At 45.8% G+C, this 18,220-nt stretch overlaps 1 long non-coding RNA gene across 4 annotated transcripts in view; it reads left to right on the forward strand.

Annotated features, from left to right (window-relative positions):
- The window catches only part of LOC128346297 (uncharacterized), a 58,574-nt gene that overhangs the window by 14,166 nt on the left and 26,188 nt on the right, over nt 1-18,220 (forward strand). For all 4 annotated transcript variants that reach the window (XR_008316881.1, XR_008316880.1, XR_008316883.1 and 1 more), the window contains exons 3-4: nt 13,177-13,257; nt 16,368-16,640. This is a non-coding gene — a long non-coding RNA (uncharacterized LOC128346297). The remainder of the gene's footprint in view (nt 1-13,176; nt 13,258-16,367; nt 16,641-18,220) is intronic.

Consider the following 18,220-nt stretch of genomic DNA (forward strand, 5'->3'; position numbering starts at 1 on the left):
CTGGGATCCAAAACCCACTCTGCAGCCCCACGTTGGGGGTTCTTCATTACTGCATTTTGCTGGGAAACTGTGAAGCAAAAGTTGCTCAAGGCAAGTCTCATATTCCACCTTAATGCAGATTATGTAAACCAACCAAGTCAAGCTTAGGCCTCGGGGACCTGAGACATTTCACATCACGTCTGCCCATTGGGCCCACATGTTGGACTTCCAAAGTTTGAGTTCTAGCACTGAGAATAAATCTATCCCTCCTCCGGGGTCATCCTCCTCCACCTTTCTTGGACAAATTGAACAGCAGTGTCACTGTTTGGTTTAGAAGATGCGGCTGTCCCCATTTCAAAGACCCTGGCCTCGAGCCACGGAAGGGCCACGTGAGCCCTCCAGAGCTCATTTATTTCCCTTTCTCTCCCCAGCTGGAGGGAGAGGAAGGGAAATAAATGCACCCAGCCTGCAAATTCTGGCTGGGAATGTGCTCTGGGGGGCTTGTGCAGGCCCTCGGGCCATGCCCATGTGACATCATGTGTAAGGGGCATCTCTGGCATGTGCATATGCACAGTGGGACCATCAGGGCCGGGCCAGAACCGAGACCTCAATTCCCTGGCACTGCCACTGGGATCCTCCATTGTTATATATCATGGGTAGATACTGGGATTGAAGGGTATGGGCAGAACTCTAGTGTGCAAAGGCAGGGGACTCTGAGGGTGCGGCATTGAGGAGAAGCATCAACGGAGCTGATTAAGAGGGTGTTAGGTGAGAGGGAGGGTATTGGGCGGGCCAGGGAAGGTTCATTTATTTAGCTGCTGTTGTTGGTATCAAGAGAAATCAGCAGGCGGTGTTCTCTGTAAGTGAATATCAAATTAAAACCAGATTGGCTCGTGTCTGGCAATATTGATTTTTTCCCTATATTCTCAGAAGTAAAAGCCCAGCTCTGGGAGCTGTGATTCCTAATGCACATTTCATAAATAACCAGGGTTCCCAGCTGCCAATTGCTTTAATGTAGCCTCAATACAATTTAATAAACATAATAGCCTCTTCCCTCATTGTGTCAGCAGTGCTGGCTGGGAGAGATCTGTGTGGAGCAGAACACACCATCGCATCACACAAGCGAAAGACATTAAGAAGCATATACACGTGCAAGCATGAGCACATAAAGCACAAATGTAAGCACCCCACTGATGTGAAGTGCTGTACACAAGCAAACACACACATGAATGTACAAACGTGTTCAGATGCATACAAATGGATGCATTCATATGGTGGAATGCAAATGTGCACACACATACATGTGCAAATGTGCACACATACATGCAATTTTTCCTCTGTGGGTGGATTGTTGGAGGCAGGAGTGGCCCTTCCGTGAGGTGAGGTGAGGTGTTTGCCTCAGGTAGCAGATTACTGGGGCACTGGTGAAGTAGCAAGACGCCTGTCTGCCCTCTGCTTTTTTTAAAGGGGGGGGGCAAGAAGGGGAGGAGGGTCACAGCAGGGCACCTTATCTCAGGCACACAGAGGCCTTGAGCCTCAATGGGGTGGACATGCATTTAGATCAGGAAAACAACATGGGGGGAAGGGTTAAATAACCCTTTCTCTAGCATAGCCTCTCTAATCCAATTTTCCTCCCCTCTCCAGATACTTTTTAAACTAAAAATAAAAGCATTGTGGAGAACTGATCTCATGTCATTGGACACTTAAACACCCCATTTTAAAGTGTTGTCTTTGATTTTCTTTGGAACACAACACTTCTTAGCACTGTAAAGAGCTGTGGGTATTCTGTATTGCAGTCCATTTCAGATTTTCAGTCTGACAAGCTTCTTTCTCTCATGCTCATTCCTAGTGGCATCTACTGCACAGAAATACAAGGGAATCCCTAACCAAAACTGAATATACAAAAGCAGAGAGGTAGAAAGAGACCACAAACTATAGAAGTGTCCACCAGGTGAATGCACCCCTGTTCATATGCGCACAGACACACAGAATGCATACACACAGACAATTGCTGCACACATACCTATACAGAAATGCATATGCAAATGCTCAGGCTATAAATAACCAGGGCTAACCCTTTGCTTCCCCTCATGCTCTCCAGAGGACGCTAAAGTGCTTCACAGACTTCATTAGCAAAACTACACAACCCACTGGGAGAAGCAGTTCTTATTATCCCTGTCTTAGAGAGCCTGTTGAGGTCAAACAGTAGTTCAGGGCACAGGCAGAGAGAAAACCCAGAAGGCCTGACTCCCAGACCCCACTCTAAGCCACTAGAGCTTGCTACCCTCCCAGAACTAGGAATGGAACGTATAATGAAGTCTGTTTAGGATGTCATGGAGGTCCTGGTCCCTGGAGAAATGTGCTGTTCTGCAAATTGCACGTGCTTTAGGTTGGGTGCATAGACTTAAAGTCAGATAGTGGGGCTGGACAGGGAGAACCACCGGGCATGCAAGCCCAGCTCCAACAGCAGAGCAGCCTGGGCTCCAGTACTGATATAGGTCCCCAGATAGGTGGGCCCCAATAAGGAGCACACAGTGTTTTGAGCAGGTATCCTCTAGGACCACTCTCTGGCTGCTTTATGACAAAAAGGAATGGATCTAGTCCTTATATATTCATTAAGGTCATTCACACAAGCAGCCCTACCCAGGCAGGTAGGGTTGCTCACGTGGAGTGCCGGGATTGGTCCCAGTCCTGGCACTCTGCACTAGGGACATAGGAAGCTGCCATATAATGAGTCAGACCTTAGGTCCATCTAGCTCAGTATTGTCTACTACACAGACTGGTAGCGGCTTCTCCGAGGTTTTGTTTGATTGATTGATTGATTGATTGATTGATTGTTACATTTGTATACCACCTTTCATTAAAACAATCCCAAGGCGGTTCTCACAAAAATTAAAAACAAGACTATAAAAATGACAATTAAAATATTAAGCTAAAATATAAAACGAATCTAACTAAAAAGATTTAAAATACATGCATAAGAACTGTACAAAATACAAAGAAGCAGCAGCAATAGAGACAATCATATAAAAGCCTGGGTAAAGAGCCAAGATTTCACATGCTTTCTAAAAACTGATGGAAACCGAGGAGCGATTAGCCACCGGGAGAGCATTCCAGAGTCCGGGGGCAGCAAGAGAGAAGGCCCTGTCCCGCGTGCACGACAACCGAGCCACCCTCATTGTCGGCACCCGGAGCAGAGCCCCCTCAGATGACCTCGTCAAGCGGGCAGCAACCCTTGGGAGCAGGCGGTTCCTCAGGTATCCCGGGCCCAAACCGTTAAGGGCTTTAAAGGTCAAAACCAGCACCTTGAATTGGACCCAGAAACAAATTGGTAGCCAGTACAGCTCTTTCAAAATGGATGTGATGTGATCCCAATGGGCAGCTCCAGCCAAAATCCTAGCTGCCACATTTTGCACTAGCTGCAGTTTCCGGATATTCTTCAAGGGCAGCCCCACGTAGAGCATGTTACAGTAATCCAGCCATGACGTGACTAAAGCATGGGTAACTGTGGCCAAATCTGCCTTCTTGAGAAAGAGACTTAGCTGGTGCACTAGCCAAAGCTGTGCAAAGGCACCCCTGGCCACCGCCTCCACCTGAGCTTCCAAAAGTAGAGCCAGGTCCAGTAATACCCCCAAGATGCATACTTGTTCCTTCAAGGGGAGTACAACCCCATCCAGAACCAGATGAATCTCCTCATCCAGACTGGCTCTCCTACTGACCAACATTACCTCCATCTTGTCCAGATTCAGTCTCAGTTTATTAGCCCACATCCAACCCATCACAGCCTCCAGCCCGCAATTCAGGACATCCACTGCCTCCCTAGGATCAGGTGACAAGAAGAGATAGAGCTGAGTGTCATCCACATATTGCTGACAACTCAGTCCAAGTCCCCAGATGACCTCTCCCAGTGGTTTCATGTAGATATTAAACAGCATGGGGGACAAAACCGAACCCTGTGGGATCCCACCAGCCAATGGACACGGAGCTGAGCAATAGTCCCCCAGCACCACCTTCTGGACCCTCCCCCGCGCAAAAGGACCGGAGCCACTCCAAAGCAGTATCTCCGATTCGCATACTTGAGAGGCGGTCCTGGATACCATGGTTGATGGTATCCAACGCCTCCAAGAGGTCCAGCAGAACCAACAGGGACACACTCCCCCTGTCTAGTTCCCGGCGTAGGTCATCCACTAGAGCGACCAAGGCAGTTTCAGTCCCATATCCGGGGCATATCTTTTGCAGATTTGAAAAAAATGCCTTTTGTCTACTATATCAATCAAGTTTGATTTGTAATGCATGAACATTCAACACTTGCTGAAGAGTGACAAGAGCTTATTTGAGTCATGCCAGGTTAAGTGCTTCTAACTGCATAACAGAGAAATGGAACCTACAAAACCATCAAAGAGTAGTCAGAGGCAGCAAAAACTGAGAATGGGATCCATAGCCAGGGATTCATTGCCCTCAGTCCTATCTTGGAGATGCCAGAGAGGGAACTTGGAATCTTCTGCTCTTCTCAGAGTGGCTCCATCCCCTGAGGGAAAGATCTTACAGTGCTCACACATCAAGTCTCCCATTCATATGCAACCAGGGCGGACCCTGCTTAGCTAAGGGGACATGGTAGCAAGTCATGATTGCAACCACAAGACCAGCTCTCCTCTCCTGGGTAGCCCAGGTTTTGTACTTGAGCGAGTGCACCCTTCTACCCCACTCCCTGATTGTATGTATCCCAAGTATCCACAGAGCTGGGTGGCAAGAGCATCCAGCAGTGGGGAAATCCCCCTATGCATCATGCTCCTGGTGTGGTGCATTGTGGGATGCCAGAGGACCACCTCCTCTGGTTTCCTGCTCCGCCACTCACTGTGGCACTGCTTGCGTGCGGGCGCTGAACAAAATTGAAACCCACCACCTGCAATCAAAAGTGTTAAGAGTCCACTGTACTATAGGGACGTTCTACTATCTCATTCACTTGCATGCGTGGACCAGGACATGTAGAACAGGTTTTATGAAATCCGGTGAGCCACAGTGTCAGAAGCTACTGAAGCCTAGGAGGATGAGATGGTGCTCTTCTTTCTTAATGTGCTCTTGTTCGCTTTGTTCTCGAACCCTGTTTCCCTGAGCTGGCCTGTATCGATGCCTTGCTGTGCCTTGTTGGTGTGGAGAGGACTTATCAGCAGTCTGAAAAGGTGTCTGGTTTTGGATTAGACAGATGCGATCTGGTCAGATCCGATCTGATACTTGAATCTGCAGCATTGGCACAGTTGATAGCATTGTCGATGGAGTGTTCTCTCTCTCAGTTTCTTCTCTCCTAGGAGAAAGGAGCTCTTACAGAGTGAAGTTCCTTCAATCCATTCAGCTAGGTGGTAAAAAGAGAACTGAAGAAGGAACACACCAACCACCAATAGCCACATAGCCCATGTTTGGGTGACTCTATTGTGTCACAAGGAGCTCTGGGAGTTCTTGACTGTACATGTACACTCCATTATGTATGGATTCCAGGAGGATTACAGCAAGGATGATGGAGTTCCAGATAACTCAAGCAAGTGAGTCAGGCCCCGTATGGCTGGGAAAGACCACTCTAGTCAATACTAGAAATATTCCTTCTGGACTCCAGTGAATCGATCAACCTGTAAGCCATAAGGACACAGTCCTGCTTACTGAGCTTCCCTATGGCAGCTGTGGCTTGCACCAATGAATTAATTAGTTTATTCCTTGCCTAGCCTGACATTGCTGAGATCAGCGACGTTTGTCAAAACTGCTATCACGGTCTTGCCCTGCCTTAGTCCTCTGCACCATCATGACCCAGATCAACTTCCACTTCTTGTGTGATTTATGGCCCATCCTGGCCCTGATGGTTGCACGGCTCAGCATCATCCTTCAGCGTCTAAGTGCCGTTTTTGTGCTTATTGTGCATCCTTCCCGGCTCGTGATCGCATGTAAGAGTCACAGCTAATGAGCTGTCGACTTGAAGCCCAGGAAACAAGGATGTTGAGTCTCAAAGCCTGGGGGAAGTGGCGGGGAAAGAAAGGGAGGAGAGACTGGTTAGGGACCTGGCATAGATGCCAGGAGCTATCAACATTCTTCACTGGAGGGCTGGTGGTGGACCCCTGTCCCTTTGCAGATTCAGGGCCTCTCATGACACATGGAAGTGGCAAAGCACTGGATGATGTTGCCTTCTATTGAGTCAGACTCTTTGTTCATCTAGGCTCTGTATTGTCTACTCCGACTGGCAGCAGCTGTCTAAGGTTTCAGATGAGGTCTTTTCCAGCTCTATCTAGAGATGCCAGGGATTAAACCTGGGACCTTCTGCATGCAGAGCGGGTGTTGCTATGGCTCTCCCCTAATTCATTTTAAAGCAGATTGGCAGTTTTAAGTGGAGGAGCAGCAGGTGGTAAGAGAGCACTCAACTCTACCCGCATCTTCATAATCCTCTTCTCCCAGCCACTTTTGTCTGGATGAGCCACTGAGACCAGAAGTGAGCCCCACCAGGGCAAAAGCAACTGGGAGGAGGCTGAGAGCAAAAATTGGACACCACTCGTGCTCTAATACAGAGACACTCCACCAGTGTTCCCTCTAACAGGGATTCTCAGATGTTGTTGCAAGAGCCTCTGCTTGGGGTTTATGGGAGTTGTAGTCAGAGATGGGCGGTATCTAAAATACATGTATTTTAAAATACGTATTTTCAGTGCTTTTGTATTTTGTATCTAAAATACTTTTCAGAACAGTATTTTGTATTTTGTATCTAAAATATACAAGTGTTTTGTATTTTTAAAATACATTGCCAAAAATAAAATACATCAGCCAATCATTGCTTTGGTTTGTTTTGCTTCAGGAGCTGCCTTTTTATTGCAAGCAAGCAGTCCATTAGCATCAGCAAGTTCGTATGCTCAAATTCATCTCATAGGTCAGTTGAACAACCCAGTCAGTTCTGTGTTGTCTTTGTAGCAACTCAGCACGTAAGTTCTTAGGAGGCACGCCCCTTCACTCTAGGATTCTCTGATTAGAAGTAGTATAACAAGGACACAAGCAAGTGATAACTGGCTTGACCAGTTTGAAATGCCCAGGCTAATGTCTTTCAATGATCAGTGACACCCTCATTGGGATGCAAACTGCACCCCCACCCCCTTGGAATGTGGGAGGATTTGCAGACATGTGGATTAATTGAGATTTGCCTACACATTGTCCTTCTCTGGTCTACAGTACAGCAATCAGCAAATCGCAGTTAGGAGAGGAAGAGATAAATAATTATTTTATCTTCTTAAAAACTCTTTGCAGACACTTTGGGCTCCAGGCTGTCTGAGAATCAAAGTCTGATTCCCAGCCAGCAGCTACCCTGTTTGTTAGGTATTTGGGGGATGGGGGCTGTTTCATCCTGGGTCCTGTATTCTTTTGTAGGGTTGTGGTGGGGGAGAGAGTGGGATATTTTCATTTGCTTCCTAATTGCAAAGAGGTGAGAAAAACTGAGAATCATCATCATCATCATTATTATTCTTACATTTATATCCCGCTCTTCCTCCAAGGGGCCCAGAGCAGTGTACTACATACTAGAGTTTCTCCTCACAACCACCCTGTGAAGTAGGTTAGGCTGTGAGAGAAATGACTGGCTCAGAGTCACCCAGCAAGTATCACGGCTGAATGGGGATTTGAACTCGGGTCTCCCCGGTCCTAGTCCAGCACTCTAACCACTACACCACGCTGGCTCTCGTTTGTGTGGCTGGATGGGTCCTATGTTTCCTGTGTGTAGGGTCCAGTGCCCATCCAGTCCAGCAATCTGTTTCATACCTTTGAGAAGCCTACAGGCAAGAGCTGAGGGCATGCCCTCTCTCTTGCTGTTGCCCTCCTGCAACTGGTATTTGGAGGCATCTTGCCTCTGAGGTGCCTGGAGCTGGCTACACACAGCCTTGTAGGAATAAGAAGAGAAAGGCTTATATCTGTCATGCTAGATGGCTGAAAATGCTTTGCTATGCTTTTTGCGTGTTCGTTTTATGGGAAGTGTTTGGGGATCTGATCCTGTGTATATTTTGTACTTTGTTTTGCTGTTACTAGTATGCACCATGGGCTATATGGGCTACATGATAAGTTAAGAGTCTAGTGTAGTATTCCCCCCAACTCACTGGTGATGTTTAAGCCATCCTGACTTTTTGGATGTTGTATGTTGTCCCATTTTCAGCAGTGTCCAGCAGCAGAACACTTTCACCACAGGAGGGCGGTGGGGGGGAGACGTTTTGACAGAATGGGCCTTTGTTTGGCTTAAAAACACATTTCAGTTTCATCTGAAAACTTCCCTCAATTCCAAAAGCCAATTTTGGCCTGGGCCCACGCCCACCACTTTTGTGGATTTATTGTCTCTCACTTGTTTGTCAGGAATTGTCCTATTGTTCAGAAAACTCTACCTTGAGGGAGAAACATTAAGCTTTTGATTGTTTTGCCTATCTCCAAGAGGAGATAGTTAACCTCAGGTTAGGTGAGGGGAGGGACTCTTGAGGTTGCTGTTTCCAACATGCTACTTGGGTGTTAGTTTAGCTTTGTTAGCTGAGATTAGGCTGCATGGCTTCTAGGAATGTGCAAACTTCACCCTGATGCAAGCTTTTGTTCTCTGAACTGCAATTTGAGACCTAAGAGCTACCAAGCCTCCTGTCTAACACCAGATAAGAAGAAAGGTATCTCGCTTGTGCATTTTTACCATTTTGATTTGGTTGCCCTTGAATTATCCTACTTTTTATATCTACTTAAATAAACTAGCTTTTGATTGTTTTAAACTTTATCTGGCTGGAAGCGTGCTCCGTTCTGTCTCCCTATGTGCCTGCTCTGGCTACGTGTTCCAAAGAGGTTTTAAGGCATTTTGGCTATATTTTGAGTTCACCCTGGTTCTAGATAGAACAGGGAAGGTTTTGATGTTAGTTTTGTCTTATAGGAAACTGCTGGCAGCTCTACTGGAGGATTCATGTAAAAAGTTACTTGATTTTTATTTTAGATTGTGGGCTTCAATTTACAGAGTGAAAAGGATATTCCATCTTTTAAATTATGTGATCAATTGTTGATGAGTGATTTCTAGAAATATAAATAATGAATACATATAGATGAATACACCTGTGCCAGTCCTGGGGACTGGGTTTAGCCATAGGAACGTAGGAAGGAACATAGGAAGCTGCCCTATACTGAGTCAAACCCTTGGTCCATCTAGCTCAGTACTTTCCACACAGACAGGCAGCAGCTTTTCCAGTTTTTGCAGGACAAATCCAAGCACATTAGTATGTTGGATGGGTATCCCATTGTCCGATGGCTATTTTTTTTACATATAATACTAGTCTAACATCAAGTGGTCCTGTAGAATGGTTGTTTTCCTTTGCTAGGATGGTTCACAGACTGAGGAGGCACAACCTGAGTGATTTCACTCACAACCTGAGTGAAAGGAAATATTTTTTTTTGTTTATTGTTAAATTTATATACCACCTTTCATTAAAACAATCCCAAGGCAGAACGAGAAACTAGAAACAAGTTTGGATAAGTAATGGACATTTCAATATTTTTTCTTTTTTTCAGACATTGTATTTTGTATTTTATAAGATGCACTAGCCGACCCTTCACAGAGCATCTGTGCGCTCTTTGGGGCTTGCGGTTACCTCTTCCCCCCACCTTCTGCCCCAGTTTCCACTTCCAGGCCCAGCTGCCTCTCCTCCCCACCACCACTTCTGCCCCCCCCTTTCTCCCCCCCACCCCGGGCCTTGCCTCTGTGGCTGGGCCCGCCGCTGCCTCAGGCCTCTGTGGCCAGGCCTGCTGCTGCCGCGGCGACCAATCCTCCTGGGTGTGCCTCAGCCAGTCAGGCCCTTCAGCCACCCAGCCAATCAGCTGGGCACTGGTACGCACATTCCAAGGCACACCCAGGAGAATTATATATATAGATTTTAAAATACTATTTTGTATTTTTATTGGTTGTTTATCAAGTATTTTGTATCTAAAATACATTTTCTCAGTTATTTTGTATCTACAATACTTTTTCTGAGTATTTTGCCCATCTCTGGTTGTAGTCAACAACATCTGGGAATCCCTGTTAGAGACAACCCTGCACCCAACTTTGCATCTCCAGTTGTTGGACTACAACTCCCATCATCTGTATTGGTCAATGGCTATAATTAGTCTATCTAACTGCCATCATCCCCAGCCACAATGGCCCAATGGATGATGATGGGAGTTGTAGTCTGAACAACATCTGGGGACCCAAGGTTTGGAATCCCTGATCGAATACATGAACTGAGCTGTCATCACTTGGAGTGAGGCCCACCTTTCTTCCTGAACCCGGACGGATGACAATGTTAACACTTCTTTTACCTCATAACTGGATGTTTAAACCCTCCTTACCACGTGGTGGGGTGATAGTGACAGCCCTGCCTCCCACGGTGAGCATGTTTGCTCCAGTTTAATCACCTGTGTAGGCTCATTGGTCCACCAGGATCTGTCAAGTGAGGAACTGTTTCTGCCATATTTGATGAAAAGTATTGGGTACTAGCTGGGTGCAGAGCATCTGTGCCTCCGGCTGGTCCACCCACCGCTGCTGCCTGGTTTTCTGGCTGGTCCACCTGCCCATTTCTCCCCCCGCCTGCTTCTCAGCTACCCCCACAATTCCCCCGTGCTTTCTGGCTGGCTGGCCCACCACCTCCTCCTGCCTGCCCGCCAACTTCCAGCAGCAGTTGTCTCCTCCTGCCGGCCGGGCTGGCCTGCTGATGCCTCCTTCTCCCGGTGGACGGCCCGGCCCGCTGCCACCTCCGCCGGCCGGGCTGGCCCACCGCCGGCCAGGCTGGCCCACTGCCGGCCGGCATCCCTATTTTCTCCCCCGTCCCTATCACTATCCTATCTGACAGCTGCTCTCAAACTCTTGCGAGAGCTGCCATACATGGAATTAACAACAGGTACGTTTAAGAAAGCTATATATAAAGATTCTCCCAAACATCCACAGCCACTTTGCTATGGCATATGCTACCCATGAATGGCAGGTACAATGGTGGAGTATGTAATCTGCAAATGTGGGGTTGGGCAGAGTCACTTGGAAAAGTTTGTTAAGCCTCACTACCATATTCTCTTTTTTGGTGTGTGTGTGTGGGGGGGGGGGCGGGATATGATTGTTTTAACTGAGCATTTGATTTCTCAAACTGCCACAAGCCCTCTAATGCAGGGATTCCCAAACTTGAGTCCCCAGATGTTGTTGAATGACAACTTCTATCACCCACTGTCTTCTGCCATGGTTGCTGGGGATGATGGGAGTTGTAGTCCTACAACATCTGGGGACTCAAGGTTGGGAACCTCTGCTCTAATTTACCTCTCTCAGCCTTAGATGATGAAACCATTGAAGCCCTCTGCCCAAGTGAGGAGAAGCCCTTGCCCACTTTGGGCATTAACATCCTGTGTTACCTGGTCCTAGTGCTTTGTAACACACTTCCAGAGTAGGGGAGAGTTATTCCTCTGTAGATCTGACAAGGCAATAACAAAACAATCTGACCAGGCAATTACAGCAACTAGGAGACTACTGCGGGGAGGACCTTTTAAAAACTATAAAAAATATATTTATATTGATATCCGGCTTTTTCTTCTGAGGACCCCAGAGTGGTGTACATGGTTGTGTACACAACAACCCTGTGAGGTAGTTTAGGCTAAGAGAGAAGCAACTGGCCCAGAGTCACCCAGTGAGTTTCATGGCTGAATGGCATTTTGAATTCAGGTCTCCCCGGCCCTAGTCCAGCACTCTAACCACTACACCACACTGGCTGCTGGCTCTTTTGCATTTGTCTGTCTTCAGCACCTCTAACAGCTTCCTCTAGCAAGAATTCCAAAAGCCAGGAGCCATTAGCCCTATCAAGATATTCAGAAAAGTAGTTCTGTGTGTGCTTACAAGTACCGAAAGCAGGTCAGAAGTCCCGCCCCAGCATGTTGCTCACCCCTTCCACCTTGTTGCTCATGGTTATGGCAGTGTTTGTTTGCAGAGGGAAACACTGTAACTGTGATCATGGGCACTTCCATGATTGGCAGCCTGGATCACCCATTTGACTACAGGTCCCATCATTCCTGATTATTGGGCACTGTGGCTGGGGAGGATGGGAGTTATAGTCCAACAGCAGCTGGGGGGCTGAAATTATACAGCCCTGCCCTAGGGCCATATATGCACCATTCCAGTCTGCAGGGTGAATGTGTACATACCCCTTAAATCAGGAATGGTGGAACAATGTGGCAAAGGGCCATCACAGCATGATATCCATGCAGATGCCAACACACTGCTCCTACTCAGTTGAGGACCAGACCAAATGTGCATCTAATTTGCTGTCAACCCACAGCTCAATGTGAATCCCATAGTTTGACTGTGTCTCTTTTGTAAAACTGGTTAATTTACTCTGGTGCAGTCACTTCATTAAGATTCTTCCCACACTGTAACAATATTATTGTGACATTGTACCATTGTTTCCTGTCCTCACTGTAAATATATGCTTGGAAATTAGCATCTTAGAATCCATTATAATGCTCAAATCAATTACATCGCTTTGATGGCACATTACAGGCTAATGTTATGAAATTAAGTGCTGTTTTAATTAGCCACATTAATAGCATGGAGCTTGTAAGTGTCTATTGTTAGATGTGAGTGAGGAATAAGAATGGATTGTTTTGATGTTGGAATATTGCAGAGATATGTCATGAATGATAGCATAAGAAATCAACAGGTCCTGAGCCCACAGATTCAATTGTGAATGTCTTTACTTGTGGGGTTACTCCTGACCTTAAAGTTATTTGCATACCAAAGGACCTGGAGCTTGTCAAAGTATTTCTGGAGTCTCTTCAGCAAGCGTATGCAAGATCTCTCTGCACACAGGGATGCCAGATTTGGCGGGGGTGGGGTGGGCGGGGGGGGGTTGGTGGTCACTAAGAAATCTTGGCAGTGGGGGAATATTTATAGGCTTGGCAATGTTTATAGGCTTGCTCTTGGATAAACCTAAGATTAAATTGCAAAAATACTGTATTAGTTGTAGTTATTTTACTATACTGGCAAACTTGTGTTTGCATAGTTCAGGGGATATGTAAAGACTGCATTCCACCATTATAAAGCCTGAATTAGCCAAAAACCTATTAGCCAAAAAATCCACCCATACATCCAAATCTACCCGAAATTTGGCATAGAGCAACAAGATGACACATGTGACAATTTCTTCAAATTTCATGCAGATCTTCTGAGAAATGACTGAGAAACAGGAGTTTGAAAATCAACCATTAAGAAGCTTGTTGGCAACCTATATTTGGCCAAAGGTAATCTACTGTTTAAATTGTTGTTGCCCTTTTTAATATGTGGCGGGAAAACCAGGTCCATAGTGGAATCCACTCTTTTTTCTCTAGTATTGTTTTAGGGGGTGGGAATCTGCTCAGGGTTTTTCAAGTTCTTTGCCTTTGAATTTCCCATTTTGTCAGGGTAATTAAGTCCTGACACACATCGCAGCACAAATGATCTGATGGACTCTTCCCAAAGTAATATTATCTCTCAGTAAAAATGGCTGCCACGTTCCTTAATGCTGAGTGAACTGTGTGGACCAACTGAGCCACTGTAGCAAACTTATTTAAGTGGCTAATTTGACCTTCACTCAGATCTGGTTTGCTGAGCCCCTCTTTTGTGTCCGCAACAGCTACCGAACAGTACAGTCCTTTGCATGTTTACTCCAGAATAATCCCTACAGTTAATTGGAGGTGGAGTGGGGGAGATCCTTGTAAAAACAAGAGAAATAATGGGAAAGTAAGTGTGTGTGTGTATGTGTGTGTGTGTGTGTGTGTGTGTGTATTTGAAATATGTTTTTAAAAAATGGAGGAAGGGGGAATAATTGAACTATTTCTGTAAAAACAGGGTGGGGGAAAAGAAAATAATTGAAATATTCTCTTAAAAACAGAGTGGGGTGGATAATGGAAAGGTCTCTTTAAAACGGAGGTAATAACTGAAAAATCTCTGTAAAAGACGTGGGGGCATATCGGGGCCGCGAGGCGCAGCCCTTGATTGGGTGCAGCCTGGGTTCTTTGAACCCGTTGGCCCAATGGTGGCTCCGCCCCTGTGCACATCCCTAGTAAAAATTACAGTACTAAAGTTGTGCTCCTACCTATCTAGAGTGCTCTTACCAGACCCCCGTGTCCCTGTTTCCTTTCCCCATTATAACTTACTCTTAACTTACTTTCTCTGTAAATTCATTTGCAAGAGCTGAGTTTCCCCACCCCAGTCAGCAGTTCATTGAATCACTGTCTGGGAACTCCTTTCTAGTCAGTGATTCAATGAGCTGCTGACTGAGGAGGGGAAACTTTGCAATGGGGCTGAATAGCCCCATACCAACACAGACCACACCCCATGCATCTGATGTGCATGCAGGGGGCGTGGCTTGTGTGGGTGCGCTAATGGGTGAGCAGAAATCAATACAGAAGGGAGCCACTGGCAGGACCTTGACCCACGGCTGCTAGTGAGCTCCCTACATCCCTGCTTTGAACATGAAGATTTCATTTATCTAAAGGCTGTTGGTGTTAAATAATTTGTCTAAAGCAGGGATTCTCAAACTTGGGTCCTCAGGTGTTATTGGACTTCAACCCCCAAAATCCCCAGCCTCAGTGGCCTTTGGTTGGGGATTATGGGAGTTGAAGTCCAATAACACCTGAGGACCCAAGTTTGAGAATCCCTGGTCTAAAGGATTACTCTCCATTTCTTAATAGATGAGTGGAAAACTTGTGCTAAGCTGTAGAACATAATCCTATGTATGTTTAATATAGGTGAAGTGGCTTAAACATCTAAAATGTGCTAAAATTATAGAGGTAACATTTGAACACATACACAGAGAGAGAGAGAGAGAGAGAGTGCTGACATAATTTAGTGCCTTTTAAAAAAACACAAGGAAATTAGAATATAAAAAAAACCTTTAAATGGGAGTGAAAATGCTTAGTTTTCACTCATGCGCTAGAATGCATGGAAATGCAAATTATTGTGCCCACCTTAACGTCTATACCATGTAACCATAAAGACTTTGTAAAGCCTCATATACTACACTGGCTTTACAAATTAGTTTCCATGCACCCACACTTTGCCTTTGTTTTTAGCTTGACATTGGACTGGGGAGGATTCATACAAGCAGAATTAGATTCATACAGGTGTAGCTTCTCCAATCACTTGCTAGACGTGCACCTGATGAATTTCTGCCTCATGCATTTCTAGAGGGCACACTGCTTTCTATTGTAGTAAACAATGTCCAGAAATTCAACAAATGCAGCAGCTTCACCTATCACTCTTCCAGTAAACCTTTCTTCCCACTTCATTCAGACTGATAGCAATGCAAAGGTTTTCTTGACCCCTATCCTGAATGGAAGAGGGAGGGAGGATTACAAGGTTTCAAATTTTCCTGGCTTTTTTTCTTTTGTATTTTCTTACCTGCCAATGCAGAACCATTTATAATGACTATAGCAATATTATCAACAGAATCCTCCTCTTTAAGCAAAAGGATTTGTGCCTTTGGCATGCATATCTAGCGTACAAACCCACTGAATTGTCTATAATTACTGTCGCTCAGGGCCCAAATAGATGTTATGCAAAACATTCAGCTGCCACTGAAAACAGCAGCTGCAAATTACATTTCTTCCTCCCATTCTGTAACAGCTAGTAAAGCTTGCCTGTGTTCTGCTGTCACCACTTTCTGTTTCCTCCCCCCTGGTCCACAACACTGACCTGCTGTGGGTAAAAGTAAGAAAGAGCACAATATCATGTGCTTTTAATAAATAATAAATAAATAAAAATGATGTTCCAATCCCTTTTGTGCGTTGTCAATAAAACTGTAAGCCATTAGCAAGGACTTATTTTGTTTTTAATTTGTACAGCACCTAGGCAGAGGCTCTCTTCCCCCTGGACTTCTGGCAGAAGTCCAGGGCCCCCAAATCCTCTTTAGTCTGTCCTGGGTGATGTGGTGGCCACGTTGCGGCCCACACTGTTCCGGGAGGTCGAGCGTGACTGTGGTGAGGGTGGTGTCTGAGTGCTGCCACCAACTGTAGCCCGCCCAATCTCCCTTCTACTGTGGATTGGATTCACATATTGGCCAAATTTACCCCATCCCCAAAGTCCCTGCGAACTATCAGGGAGCACTTCACACACAATCCAGGTTTCTCATTGCACATTAGAGTATAGCCCGATGTATATCTGGGGTTAAAAAATCCACTTCTTGCATTGGTTTTTTGAGGCAGTGTCAAACTTGCAGAAAACCCGGTGTAAAGCCTGCTGTCTGGGAAAACTCCTGGAAATACAGTATTATGTGTTAAATAATGTGGATGCATAACTGGAGCACCTGCAGGCAATAGGGATGTACTGGCAGACTCTAAGTAAGTCACTCACAGATATGTCATTTTCACAGATCTGAAAGGAAAAATCCTAAAGGAGGAACCACCCCTGAAGCTTCCCCAGTGTAACTCAATGGAATGGAATGTCTGTGGAATCAGAGGGCAGTTAACAGATGGATGAAGCTAATGGAACTCAGTGGCCAGGAGGCGGGGAAGGAGGGCTTGAACAAGAAGAGCAGGACATTTCTCAGCTTGAAGAATACTCCCTCAAGACAGTCACAATTCCTCCTGTTTCTGAGGCGGAAGAAGGTGCCTAAAACTTTCACCATGCTCACACGCAGACTTAGGTAAGACTGCACACCAGGGATATACCGCAACGTTCGGATGTACACGTATTAACTAATGACCATACTTGACTTGTATAGCTAAATGACAAGGAGAATCCCTCTTCCCCATCCTGTTGGCTTCACTACTTTCCTAGTTTAAAAGGACCCCCCTATGGGCCCCACAGCAGAAAAATATAGGTGCCTTTATTGTGTCTCCATTGGAGCTAATACGTTTGTGTGCATATGATTTAAATCCAGTTTGTTTGTTTGTTTGTTTGTTTGTTTGTTTTGATTTCTATACTGCCTGCCTTTCCAAAAATGGCTCAGGGCGGTTTACATTAAAACAAAACTAAAATCAATTAACTATTAAAATCCAAAACTGTAATGAGGTGCGTATGCGGGAGGGGATGGTTAAACGCTCCCTCTCCCAGCACCACAGCTGTTATAAAAAATGGACCATTGCAGCTGTTTTAAACTTGGATCTCCCATCTCATTCACCCTCCTCTCAATGTACACTTTGGTGTCCCCTCTCCCATACTTTTTTCGGCTGCTGCCACCAGGACTTACTGTTGCAGGCCTCTATGTTTGTTAAGGTTTGCAGGGGAAGGGAGATCATCCTCCCCACCCTGTGCTGATTCTCTGCCTCCCCTCCCAACTGATATGGCACAAGAGTGTGCCTGCAAGTTTCCCCCTCCGTAGAAGCTTGGAGGGGAGAAATGAGTTCAGCCAGGAATCTGCACAGGAGTAAAGGGTTAACTTGCCCCTCTTCTACACTACAGCCACCCCCACCCCCCACCAATCCAAATTTCCTTCCCTTTCCACAGCTGCTCCTTGAGAAAACAAAGCTGTCAGGAGCTTCCATGTCATGTCTAGTTTGGCGGTCCTAACCGTGGAAACGTGCTGATCTGGTCTGGAGTTAAGCCTGGTTGAGCCAGTGCTCAGATTAACTACTGCACACATCCGTACATTGAAATAGACATAAAGGCTGCCACAGAACTTCTCCGTTGTTTAGTGCAAGCCTTGTATACTATCTGGAATTTTTTTGTTTAATTTTTTTTTTTAAGTGGGAGAGGATGTTAGGGCTTAGAGCAGGGAGCAGAGGGCAATCCATTTAGGAAGAGGTCTGCCCACTCTGATTTTGGAGAGGGGATATGTTCCCATGTCCCACCCATCCTACTTTATTGTAGCCCAGATGTTTAATATTCACACATTCTTGTTTTCTTCATCATGTTTACCCTTTGATTAATGTTCCCTTCATGTCTTTTTTCAAGGGAGGGGAACTGTACATGGGAGGAATATTAATCAAAATGGGTAAAAATGATGATAAGAAATTGTGGGGAGCTGAGTAAACTAATAATAGGATAGGCAGAGGGCACTTGGACAACTTCCTTTGGAGAGTACTGAAAGAAGATTTCAGAGAATCGCAGGATTAGCACAGTTGACATATTCAGAAGGAACACAAGAAGAGCCTTGCTGGATCAGGCCAAGGCTTATCTAGCCCAGCATCCTGTTTCCCACAGTGGCCCACCAAATTTCGCTAGCAGAACATAAAGGAATTCCCTCTCTTCTGCCATTGCTCCCCTGCAATTGTTATTCAGAGG

Source organism: Hemicordylus capensis, chromosome 2 (assembly GCF_027244095.1).
Source record: "Hemicordylus capensis ecotype Gifberg chromosome 2, rHemCap1.1.pri, whole genome shotgun sequence".
Taxonomy (NCBI): Eukaryota; Metazoa; Chordata; class Lepidosauria; order Squamata; family Cordylidae; genus Hemicordylus; species Hemicordylus capensis.